The following is an 11,503-nucleotide window of genomic DNA, read 5'->3' on the forward strand; positions in this document are numbered from 1 at the left end:
TACTTTTCGGCTGAGTTCACCTGATCTGTGTTTACACAGCAAAACAGCCGTCTCGTCTACTGGAGCCACAAGTCAGGTGTAACTGAAACACATTAGTGTTTTGTCCCGTTTCCGCTCATCCTCAATCTCACCAGAGACGACAATCTTTTGCTCCAAATCAACAAAGAGCAAAGGTCAGAGGTCAATATTCCATTATTCGTTTGACCAAAAAGTGTTTCCTGAACACATAACTGACTAAGTTACTAACAAGCAAAATAACCAGATAAGTGGTTAATTAGCTCACTAATCAACTCTATAAAAAGCAACCGAATCACCAAAATGTTTGTATTGTACGTTTTTGGTAAACCATGGATGTGTTACATTTGTATGTTTCATATGTGGCAGATTTGTTGACATTTTAGGTTTCTTTACATTTCAATTTTCAATTTTATGTTGTGACGATACAGTAGTGAACGCGTGATTAGGTTTAGGCACAAACACAACGTGGTTAGGGTTAGGAAAAAAAATCACATTTTGGCTTAAAATAACCAAGTTTGTCAACATAAACATGGCTGAAAATGTCCCTAAATAAGGCTCATTATAAAACACCTGCTTTTGTTGGCTGCCAACAGTGGTCTGCTGCTTAGGTCTCACGCCATCCACCATCTCCTTCGAATGATGAGAAACTCAGCTTATAGACATGTAATCTAAACTACGTCACTTTAGAAATGTTTAAATGACACATGAAAAAAAAGTACAATGTAACGTGACCTATCTGTATCCATATGTTAACATTTTATCTTGGCGACTGGGACAATGATTATCAAGTAAACTGACAAAATGTCTCAGATTGGATGTGCAGCTGTCTTTATAAGAAAAACAAAATTTTATGGAGAAGATGTAAAATGTTAACCATTCATTTAAAAACACATTAGGATGTGTGCGTCTCAGCTTACAGTAGATGTGAACGCAACACATCTGATTCTGAATATATTATTCTGAAAATACAGGCAGCAGCTCTACACAACCTCTGATTTTGAATCTTCAAAGAGTATAGCTCCGTGTTTGGTGTTTAACTTGGAGCCTCCAGAACCTAAATTTTCCCACAGTTCACCTCCCAGACAATATTTAACAGCGCTATGACAAAAACAGCGAGTTAAGCTCTGCAGCAAAAAAAACTTTTTGATTCATTTGATCTCAGCATCAGTAGCATAAAATATGGATATATCAAGGCCACTGTACACCTGCTATAAAGAATATATAGGACACAGTGGCATTACTTTGCCGAACAGTAATTCAAGGGACCACCACCTAATTAAATGTATGGGTGGAGGATTTAAAAAAATCAAATTAACTGATTTAGAAAAACCTTTAAAGTTGCATACATTATTTTTGATGAGTCGTGTTGACATTAAAATGTTGCTTATTACAACAACGAAATGCTGTGTATAATTTAAACTGAAATTTCTGTCTTAATTGATTTAAAATAAAATGCAAGTTACTGTAACCTAATGAAACTGGCTTAATGATTTAACTTTTTTTTTCCAGGATTCTGTCTCTTCAGGATTTCAAGTCCCATCCTCTGACTACTTTAATATACCTTTTAATTCAGACACTGCAGGCCAAACAACTATGACACAAAGTATATTTACTTGTGTTTATGCAATCTGTTATTAAGTAAGCACTGCTCAAAAATACCTTTGATTGTAGGAGTTGCAGGTGATTTCATTAGAAGTTGTCAGAACTCAAAAAGATTGATGCAAACTGTTGCACTCATTTGCCTTTTTTTAGCCACATCATTTGTTTTCAGATTATTCTAGTAATTATAATGGTTTATTATATTATGGTTTGTATTCCAGGTTTTACCTGATTCTGTCATGTGATGTACTATTTTATTTTGTGTAATATTAGAGTTGGTTTTGCATATTTCTTATGTATTTCATAATGTTTTATGTGTATTACTTTCAATTCATTGGAAACAATAAAGTCTAAAAATCACATTGAACAGAAGTAAAGCAGAGTCAACTTTCTATCATTTATTTGGGCTATTTCAGTTTTGTTATTTAAACATAAACTTAATTTACCTATATCTCAACACGCAAGTCAACGATCTCTCGTAAAAATCTCAGCAAATTAATTAAATACTTTGAGAATATTATTATTATTCCACTGATGTGGATACTACATAAATGTCCTAGTGCAAACAGAGGAGATAAATGTAATATAAAAGGTGCTCTAAGGTCACTGCAGCCTCACTAATTAGTAACACAGACACACTGTGGAAGCATTACTGCGATATTATAGGAACACTGACACCCTGTAGGAATATAACATATTACACACACTGGTCCCAGGCTGGATTATCATATCCTATTACGGTCCTATAGCCTACACTCACTATACAGAACAAAACAGGCTTCACAGCACCCTATAGGAACATTACGGACATATTACAAGGATATAATAAGATATTATGGAGCACTGGGTGCCTCAGAGTAATAACACGGAAATTATACATGATAATGAAACATAAACATAATCAAAAGGTGCCATGAGGTCACAACAGACTGAGCAGCACAGCTCACTGTAGGAATGTCTTTAAACTAAACGCAAGAGTGGCAACAAAGAGCATCATGACACAACGTAATAAGAGTATTATAGGAATATCACAGCAGCTTTGAGACAACAGAGGCATGACAGTCACACTATAGGAGTGTTATAGGAGTGCCATAAAGCAGACAATGTCCCTGTAGAGGCGCGTGCAGACACAAGGAGAGGGATATTTTAGAAGACTGTCAACAAAACTGAAACAACACAAGCATGACTGACAGGCTGTGTGGATGTTATAGGTAGAGGTGACATTAAAAAGCGCATATACAGAGCGTCAGGACGCGCAAGAGTATTATGGGGAATATTATAGATAGAAATGAAAAAACATACTGGTATGGCGAAGATGGAGACTCCTCTAGCTGTGTCTCTTCTTCCTCCCTCTCCTCTTCCTCTCTGGTCGGAAAGTCTGCAGCCTCCTTCACTCTCTCTCTCTCTTTTTCACACACTCTCTCTCTTTCAGTCTCTCTTTCTCTCTCTCTCTCTTTTGTCGCCGTGATATCTGGCCGTGCCTTCACTGGATGGAGGAGGAGGAGGAGGAGGATGGAGGAGGAGAAGGAGGGGGGAGACCCAGACAGACAGACAGGAGTAGAAGAGGATGATGATGGTGGCGATGATGAAGATAGTGGAGGGAGAATCAGACACTGCAGCAGTAGAAGAGGGTGAAGACGGCGGGTTTACCTCTATCTCTTTCTCTCTCTTTCCTTCCTCCTCTTCCCTTTTCCTCCCTTTTTCTTTATTTCACGGGGGCGCGCACGCACAGCCGGTGACGCGCCGATGATGGAGAGCCAGCAGCGGCGGGAGCGCGCATGCAGGCTCTCCAAGGATGGCAGTGCACTCCCTGCCTCTCTCCACCACTCATCTCTCTCTCTCTCTCTCTCTCTCTCTCTCTCTTTCTGAATTAATTCCAAGCGTGTAGACTGTGTGTGTGTGTGTGTGTGTGTGTGTGTGTGTGTGTGTGTGTGTGTGTGTGTGTGTGTGTGTGTGTGTGTGTGTGTATGTGTGTGTGTGGCGGCCCTGCAGTCAGTCTCTGGGTGTTGTTTTGATTTTCCACCCCGCAGACCAGATCTCTCTCTCGCTCGCTCTCACACACACACACACACACACACATACAGACACACACACAACCAAAAGTCTCTATAGGCGTTGAAATGCATCAGTGTGTAATTTCCTTTGTTCAGCTCTGTGTAACAAAGCAGTCAGACTGTAATTTAAACTGTAACTTTATTGTTATTATCACTTATATCCTTGTATTAGTATCACTACATTTTCATTTTCTGAAGCTTACTTGATTATTGATATGTTGTTCATTAAAATTACTTTCCTCCACAGTGCTTGCTTTGTCCTGTTTTGCTTTCCACTTCATGACGAAGACCCTCCTATAGACTGTTTGACTGGTCAAAAAGCGCTGCACAGCATCCACAACAAAGTCCATTTACAAAATACTAGATTTAGTAAATGTTTTGGGGGGGGGGGGGGGCATTTTTTACACCCTGTGCCAACATTTTAAAAATTGCTCTCTACAGTATCAACTGTAAAGGTGGTCGCGGCTCTTTCAGTCTGTAGAACAGAGCAGCACAGTCTGCATACACTCACAGTGGCGGGATATTTCCCAGTCCCCAACAGAGACTGAACTCCCAAGAGAAATGCTAGCATTTCAGAGAGGATGCCCCAAAACAACACTTTTTATGGTCAAATGATGAAGCCCTCCAGCAGGAATTAGGCTATATGACTCTCATCTGCAAGAATCAAAGGAGGAAATCCACAAATTCAGGAGAGGGAGGAGGTCAAGGGGGATGGATGGGTCCATGAAAGGTTAGACGCAGAAGGAAAAAGATTGCTCTCTGTTTCTGAGTTGGTTTCTTTACACAGAAACTACAATCATTCCCTGACCTCAATGAGGAAGTCATTGTAACTCAAAACTTGACATTCCCTAAATCTACCCAAGTTCACCAAACCAAACCTTTACCATAATGGTAAAAGAATGGAGGTCAAGGTCTTCAGCATATTAGGGGGGAAACTTCCTATTGAAGTGATTTGTCCTGTGTATCCTGATGATATATACATAATATATATCATCAGGAGATCTGTTTACAGATCACAACTATTTGTTCTAAATCAAAATAGGATAAAGCAAAGATAAAAAATATGTTCAAATCTATATCAAAGAAAATTGTGCAGAGCTAAGTATTGAAAAAGCTCACCAAATTCAAAAGGAAGTAGTACACTGACTCAGTGCATGGCAGCTATAGTATTCAGGACATTGCTGTAAATTAGCTTAATGTTGAGTCAGTTTTCCCTAAATAAACAATGGTTTGATGATGATGATGATGATTGATGGTCTTGTTAAGGTTGGGCAACTAAAACACTTTGTAAAGTTTGGAGAAAGATCTTAGTTACTGTAAATTCGATGATAGGTCTGATACTTGCAGACACATACTCTAGTCCTCTGCATGAATGCTGTTATTGAGTGCTATGTTATTTGCTACCATTCGTCCTTGCACATGTATGTTCAAAAGTAGCCACCATATTAAGCTGGGTATGTACAATTTGAGGCTGTTAAAATGTTGTTAAAACAACCTTTTTTTTTACCAGTACAAAGGCCAACCTTTCCACTGGTAAATCACCGGCAAAACAAATTCAAACAATGATTTATGTGCTTAAATCATATGTGTAAAATAGACAAAAAATTGGCCTGTTGATGTTCTGGCTGTATACAATTGTCAATAAACATTTATTTGAAAGCGCTGAGGCACATATAAGTTTGTTTAATTACACCTGTATGGATGATAATAATGCATTGTTGCCAACATTTCTCTTGTTCATGCTAATCGTGATAGGAAAAAATAGAAACCTCAAAGAGGCACATATGTTCTTGCTATAGCACGATCAACGTGGCCTTCGTATTTTTCGTCAACATTACGTGTCATGTCACCATTCTTTGCACTTTCAAATGCTCACATGCGCTGTGAGAAAAAAGGTGCACGTATCAACTCTTCAACTATGCAAGAGTTCAACAATGGTCAACTGACATTTCTCACGTCAAAATTTCCAATGGCCACTTGAGAGCAGTTGATTAATCCATGATTGGACCTTGCTCTCCCTCATACGCTGCACAGAAAATGATGCCACAACAAAGCTGAAATTCGGTCCAACTGTAAAATGAGTCGAGCAGCTCAAAAAAAAATCATGTCAGAAACAAATTCAAATCATGCAGTGTATGCCCGATCTTTAGGGTTCGGACTGGATTGCTGCATGTTAAGAGGTAATTATGCACTTTGAGTTAATAGGGAGCATTCCTGCTTCCACATTAAACATTTTTCTGGTGTTTTACTTTTGCAATTTGCGCAGTTTTTGGCTCAAAATCAACTCATCATGGTACCCCAGAACTCTAAAACACATTGAAAAGCAGATTAGACAAGAGAAGGTGGCAGATTTAGTCTATCAGACTAAATGCAAGGCTAGAACTATTTCCTGGAAGCAGTGCATTCAGTAGAGTACTGGCACCTTATAGATCTATCACTTTGTGCTTTTGTTTTTAGCTAGAATATAAAGGTGTTTTTATTTTGTAAAGATTGATATTTTTGCTTCCTCTCTCAACATCATTTCTCCCTTTCTGTCCATCTTTCTCTCCATCTTTCTCTCCAATTTTCTTCCACCTTTGATTATTCACCTTCCTCATCCTTAAATTCATCATTTCCCTTGACCTTTTCTTTATTTATTTCCCTCCATTTATCAAGGATTTACCTATTTTCTGTCTGGTATCCCCCTCACCTTTTCCTCTTTTTCCTACTTCCTATTTTTTTTTTATTCTCCAATATTTTCCTCCACCCTTCCCCTCTTCCACTGATGACTTCCTCCTCCCTTCACCCTTCTTCCCGCATCCTCCTGACTGTCTATGTCCTTCCATTCATCCGTCTCCCTCGTCTTCCGCACCTACAATCTCTTTGTCTTCCCGCTGTCTCTCTGACAGCAGACTGGAGTGAACTGAGGACACAGAGACAGAGAGAGAGGGAGGCAGAGCGAGCTCGATTTGAACAGACTGACCTAGATAGACTCTCCTTTCAATAAAACATAGACTGAGAGAGGAAGTGCAGGTCTCTCTCCCTCTCTCTCTCTCTCTCTCTCTTCATCACTATCTTTGCCTCTTTTGGAGAGTTCACTTTCCAGCTCAAGATTTAAGTCCAAAATCTCACAAATTCATTTTCAGCTCAGTCAGTTTGAGCTAACAACAAAGGTCAATACGGATGATTTCACTATTAAAAATAAAAGTTGTAGGTACCAAAGCAAGTACAGTTCCTCACATATTGGTTTATTTTTTATAGCAGATTTTTCCCCCAATCTCACAATGTCAAAGCCTCTTTACGTAAAGTTTGAACAATTCTGACTTTGGCGACCCCTAGTGGTAATTCTGAAAATTGACACTAATTGGCAGCAATGCACACACACACACACACACACACACACACACACACTGTTACACACACAACAGGAAGCTGAGCTGTGAAAACAATGCAAAAGGTAATGACAATTGTGGAGTTTTGGAAAAGAAAAAAGATAATCATTTTTATCAAATGTGCTCCACGTTCACCCAATATAACAATAATATGATAAATATGATAATATTACTCTCTAAAAGGGACCATTCTGCCCAACAAGTACTTTCACTCACCAGGTTTTTTTTATTCTATGCAAAATTTTTGAATGGACACATTATTCTATCATGTCCTCTCAGCAGAAAACACCAGGCTGGTGAATATGAATCTCTCACATACCAGTTGCCAAGGCAGTATACTGTGTATGTATTTTTAGACCAGACTTAATTTACATCCTCTCTCTTTTTGAGCCTTTCTACATTGAGCATTGAAGTAATACTAGCTGGACGAGTAACCAAGCAGTCATGTTTTGCTGCCACATACTGTTCCAGTATGTGGCAGCAACTAGAGACCCCAAAATTAAAACATAAAACATGTCATGTTAGGTTGTCAAGGTAACCCTGAGGTCTACACCGCACAGCTTGCAGTGTCGGGGGGTCGTGGTTTTAGATGCTAGTTTCATGTCACCCCACCAATCTGCAGTGGAGGAAAGTAACTAAGAACATTTGCAAGTACTTATGTTTACTTGAGTATTTTAGTGTATAATAATTCTATTTTTTTACTCCACTAAATGGTAAATTTATTTATTTATTTTTGTGATAAAATGTTTGATTATTATAATTTTAACAAACATAGGAAACAAAATTATGAGTTGTAAGGTTACATACAGAGTTGGCATTCTTACAATAAACATACCTGTATCAGGCCCAAGACTTTACTGTTCTGTTCACTGGTAAATCATGTTGTTAAAATATCCCCAAATATAACAACAATATGATAAATTCAATAATATAACACTTGTAAGGGGACCATTGGACCAAACAAGTACTTATACTTATACTTATACTTATACTTATACTTATACTTATACTTATACTGTCCAGGTTTGTGTATTATATTTTATTCAAGGAATTAAAATCTGTTTACTTATTGTTAAAGGGTCAATTCAGCCCAAAATCAAAAATTCACATTTTTCCTTTTACCTGTATTGCTATTTATCAATCTCGATTATTTTGATGTGAGGTGCTGTGCTGAAGACACTGGCTGCAGAGATGTCTGCCTTCTCTCCAATATGATGGAACTACATGGCGCTTGGCTTTTGGTGCCAAAAAAAATGCATTTGAAATTTCGAAAGGCAATGTGTCTTTTCAGAAGTCATGACCTGGTTACTGAAGACTGATCCAGGTCAATATTTCTGTAAAGAGTCATTGCTGTTGAGTTTCTCTATTTTGACTCTGTTTTATTCTGAGGTGAAGTTTCCCTTCATCAGTTAATTTTTCTGTGTTTTTGATTGTGTTACTTTTCAGTGCACCACATTTTAGGCTTGCTATTTTTGCAGTAGTATCCTTAAGTCAAGGCAGATTACCGCATGTACTGCAAATCAACACAAGCGTCAAGATGAATACAAAACTCAGTGTCTGCTCAGTTTAACCTCATCATCTCTTGCGGTCAGGAGGTCATTAGCCTAATGTGGTGTCACCTGTTTCAGCCTCCACAGAGCTCATAAAAACCAGCCCTTCTCTCATTCGTCTCTGTTTCTCTCCTGGGCTTTGGCCAGATTTGACAGTTTGCCTTTTGGAAATAGTTATGATTGTTTATTTGTATTAAAAGACACATTTACTGGCACTTTATTTTGACTTGTCTCCCTGCATTGTTACCCACATTGAGCTACAGAAAGCAACAGAAATGCACAAAAAAATGTACTTTTCCATCACTCTGCTCGACAGCAAAAGTGTCTGTCGTAACAGATGCCTCTCATCAATTCCAGAGCCACATGCTGAAAGTCAGGCTTCAATTTAGTTGAACTTTGGCTTCTCTCTCGATTGGAAATAATGGTCTTGCTCTGTGCAGTGTTCAACTTGTGTGATTGCTGTGAAAGGCAAGGTAAGTTTAACAGTATAGTACCTTTTAACAAGACAGTTCAACACACATAAAAGGCAAAAGATATACAATAAAAACAACAGCACTTAAACAAAAATAAAGAAGATAAAAATAAAGTTAAAGAGAATATACAGATTAAACAAGAGAATAAAAAATGAGGGTGAAAGCCCTGTCAGTAGTGTAGAAATGCAGGAATGAAGCAAAGAGGCGCTGCGGGGTTCTCATCTCATCTTCAAATAAGATAATATTCATGTGACAGAAACGTGCACTGATCTGCATTTTATTTTTCCATCTTATGGAAACTTGCTTAAAACTTCAAAAAATATCTGGATGGAAACATAATTTCAAACTAAATTCTCAAAGAAGCAGAGAGGCCTTTATTTTTATCTCAATAAATTCAGTATATGTCCTTTTTTTTTTACAGCACTTATTCTATCCGTTACATTTTGAGGTCAAGCGGCAACCTCCAAGGCAGAGCCCACACATTAGTTCCAAAAACTGCAGTTTCTTGAATGGCCATTTGAGGCTGGCTCCAAAATTGAGTAAATCCTCATAGACCCCATGTTAAAATGCCCAACTTTAGAGCAGAAGTCAACATGTTTACAGCCTTTTTATAACTCACCTGTTAGATTTTATTGAGCTGTAAAGTTACACATATATAAGGGTGGGGCCACATGACTGAAAAGCCAGATTTTGGTGGGTGTAAGTGGGTTTTTGTGCAGTAACGACGCTTCACAATGTAATGGGAAAGGTTACAAGGGGTAAAGTGATCGGTATTCATCGGCTCTAGCTCCGATTGACTTCAAAAGAAATACATCATGCAGGTGGATGAGCTAATCTTAACCACTTTGCCAGTCAGATGCAGTGAAATACCGTCACAAATTACCATCTGTCTCAACCCAAGCAGTGCTCAAACATCAACATAAATTTAGTCTGCACCAAGTTGGAGAGAGAGACTGAAAGAAAAATAAAAAAGAAGTAATCACCATAACATTTTCACTGGCCTCCATGCTGCTTTCTATTGCTGCTTTAAAACAAGTGGATATTGTTACAGTAGCTAGATTCATTATTTATAAAGGACAATCAACTTAACTCCCCCCAGAATTTGCCATTATGGGCAGATCACAAGATTATAAGTTTTTATTGTGGGATAAAAAAAAAACATCTGGAAGTATTGAGTTGTTTTTTGACGTATAACTTGTCTTGCCTGAACTCTTGTTGTGTGGCTCAGGCTGTCACGAAACACCTGAAAGTAATTTTATTATGCTGGTTCATTTGTAAACAACATTTATTTCATCTATTTGTCTGTCTGGGAGGGGGATCCCTCCTCAGATGCTCTTCCTGAGGTTACTTTCATTGTTTTCCCAGTTGAAGTTTTCTGGGGGGGTGTTTTTCCTAATCCACTTGGAGGGTCAAAGGATAAGGTGTGTTGTCTGTTTTGAAACCCCTTGAGAAAAATTTGTGATATTGGGCTACTTGAATTGATCAGAAGAACAGCAGAGAAGACATGACTCGGAGCAGCAGAAAATATAACATGACTGATGTTACTTATTCTGTGGAAATGTACTTTTAACTGAATTAAGTAAGTACTTACTCCACCCCTCAATGTTTTTTCACCTGGCCTCTGTTTGTCCCTGGCCATGGCTGGCAGACTTTTTCATGAGGATTCATGACACATGAGATGAAGGTGACCTTGTCTTCCTCCTCAGCTTGACCCTCGCTGTCGGCTCTGTTCACATAACTCTGACAATAAAAGCAGCTTGATGTTTACTGTGATAGATTACAGAAACTTGAGCAAGTTTCCACCCTCTGCAGGTTGGTCTTGTCTGATCAGATTCACACCTTTACACATACACACACACACACACACACAAATCCGTCATCCTCACACTGATCTAAGCTGGTTAGTGAGATTTCTGTCGTTCCTACCTGTTTGGATCTGAACCAACAGACACATGCTGTCGTCTTCTCTGGATGAATTCAGAGACGCACTCCCTCCTCCCCTCCCCTCCCTCTCTATAGGTCTGCAGTGTGTAGGTGTGCGGCAGTGTGTAATAGGTTTTTCAGTGCAGCTCTGCAGCCTGAAGCCTCCACCGGGCTCAGTGGGAGAAAGTCAATTACAGCAGGGCTGAGCCTGGCCTGCGGGGGGGCGTATGGGAGGGAGATAAGAACGTAAAGATGGCTGCCGCCGAGCGCTCCCCCGGCTGCATGCATGGGCGGCGAGCTGCTGCACTTTGCCCTCCTGCATCTTTCCAGACGCAGAGCCAGAGAGCTGCAGCAGAGAAACACGGGAGAGGAGACAATGTGACTGCATTCAATATAATTTATTTTAAAGTTTATTATCGATCGCTTTTTTATTTTTCAATTTAAAGGCTAAATCACTTTTTCTCATCAGCTTATGTTTAAGAAACGTCTAGTTATTATTTACTTCATGTATTTTT

The 11,503-nt window shown here is 38.9% G+C and overlaps 1 protein-coding gene across 6 annotated transcripts in view; it reads right to left on the reverse strand.

Moving 5' to 3' along the window:
• myt1la (myelin transcription factor 1-like, a) overlaps positions 1 to 3,421 on the reverse strand; it is a 72,877-nt gene extending 69,456 nt beyond the window's left edge. For 2 of the 6 annotated variants that reach the window (XM_088089422.1, XM_088089424.1), the window contains exon 1: positions 2,920 to 3,248. The gene's annotated coding sequence lies outside the window, so the exon portion shown is untranslated. The other 4 variants (XM_088089423.1, XM_088089420.1, XM_088089421.1 and 1 more) reach the window with 3 other exon arrangements.
• Between the last annotated feature and the right edge of the window lie 8,082 nt (positions 3,422 to 11,503).

Source organism: Plectropomus leopardus, chromosome 16, assembly GCF_026936395.1.
Source record: "Plectropomus leopardus strain MGB_pleo_1.0 chromosome 16, ASM2693639v1, whole genome shotgun sequence".
In the NCBI taxonomy this organism is placed as follows: domain Eukaryota; kingdom Metazoa; phylum Chordata; class Actinopteri; order Perciformes; family Serranidae; genus Plectropomus; species Plectropomus leopardus.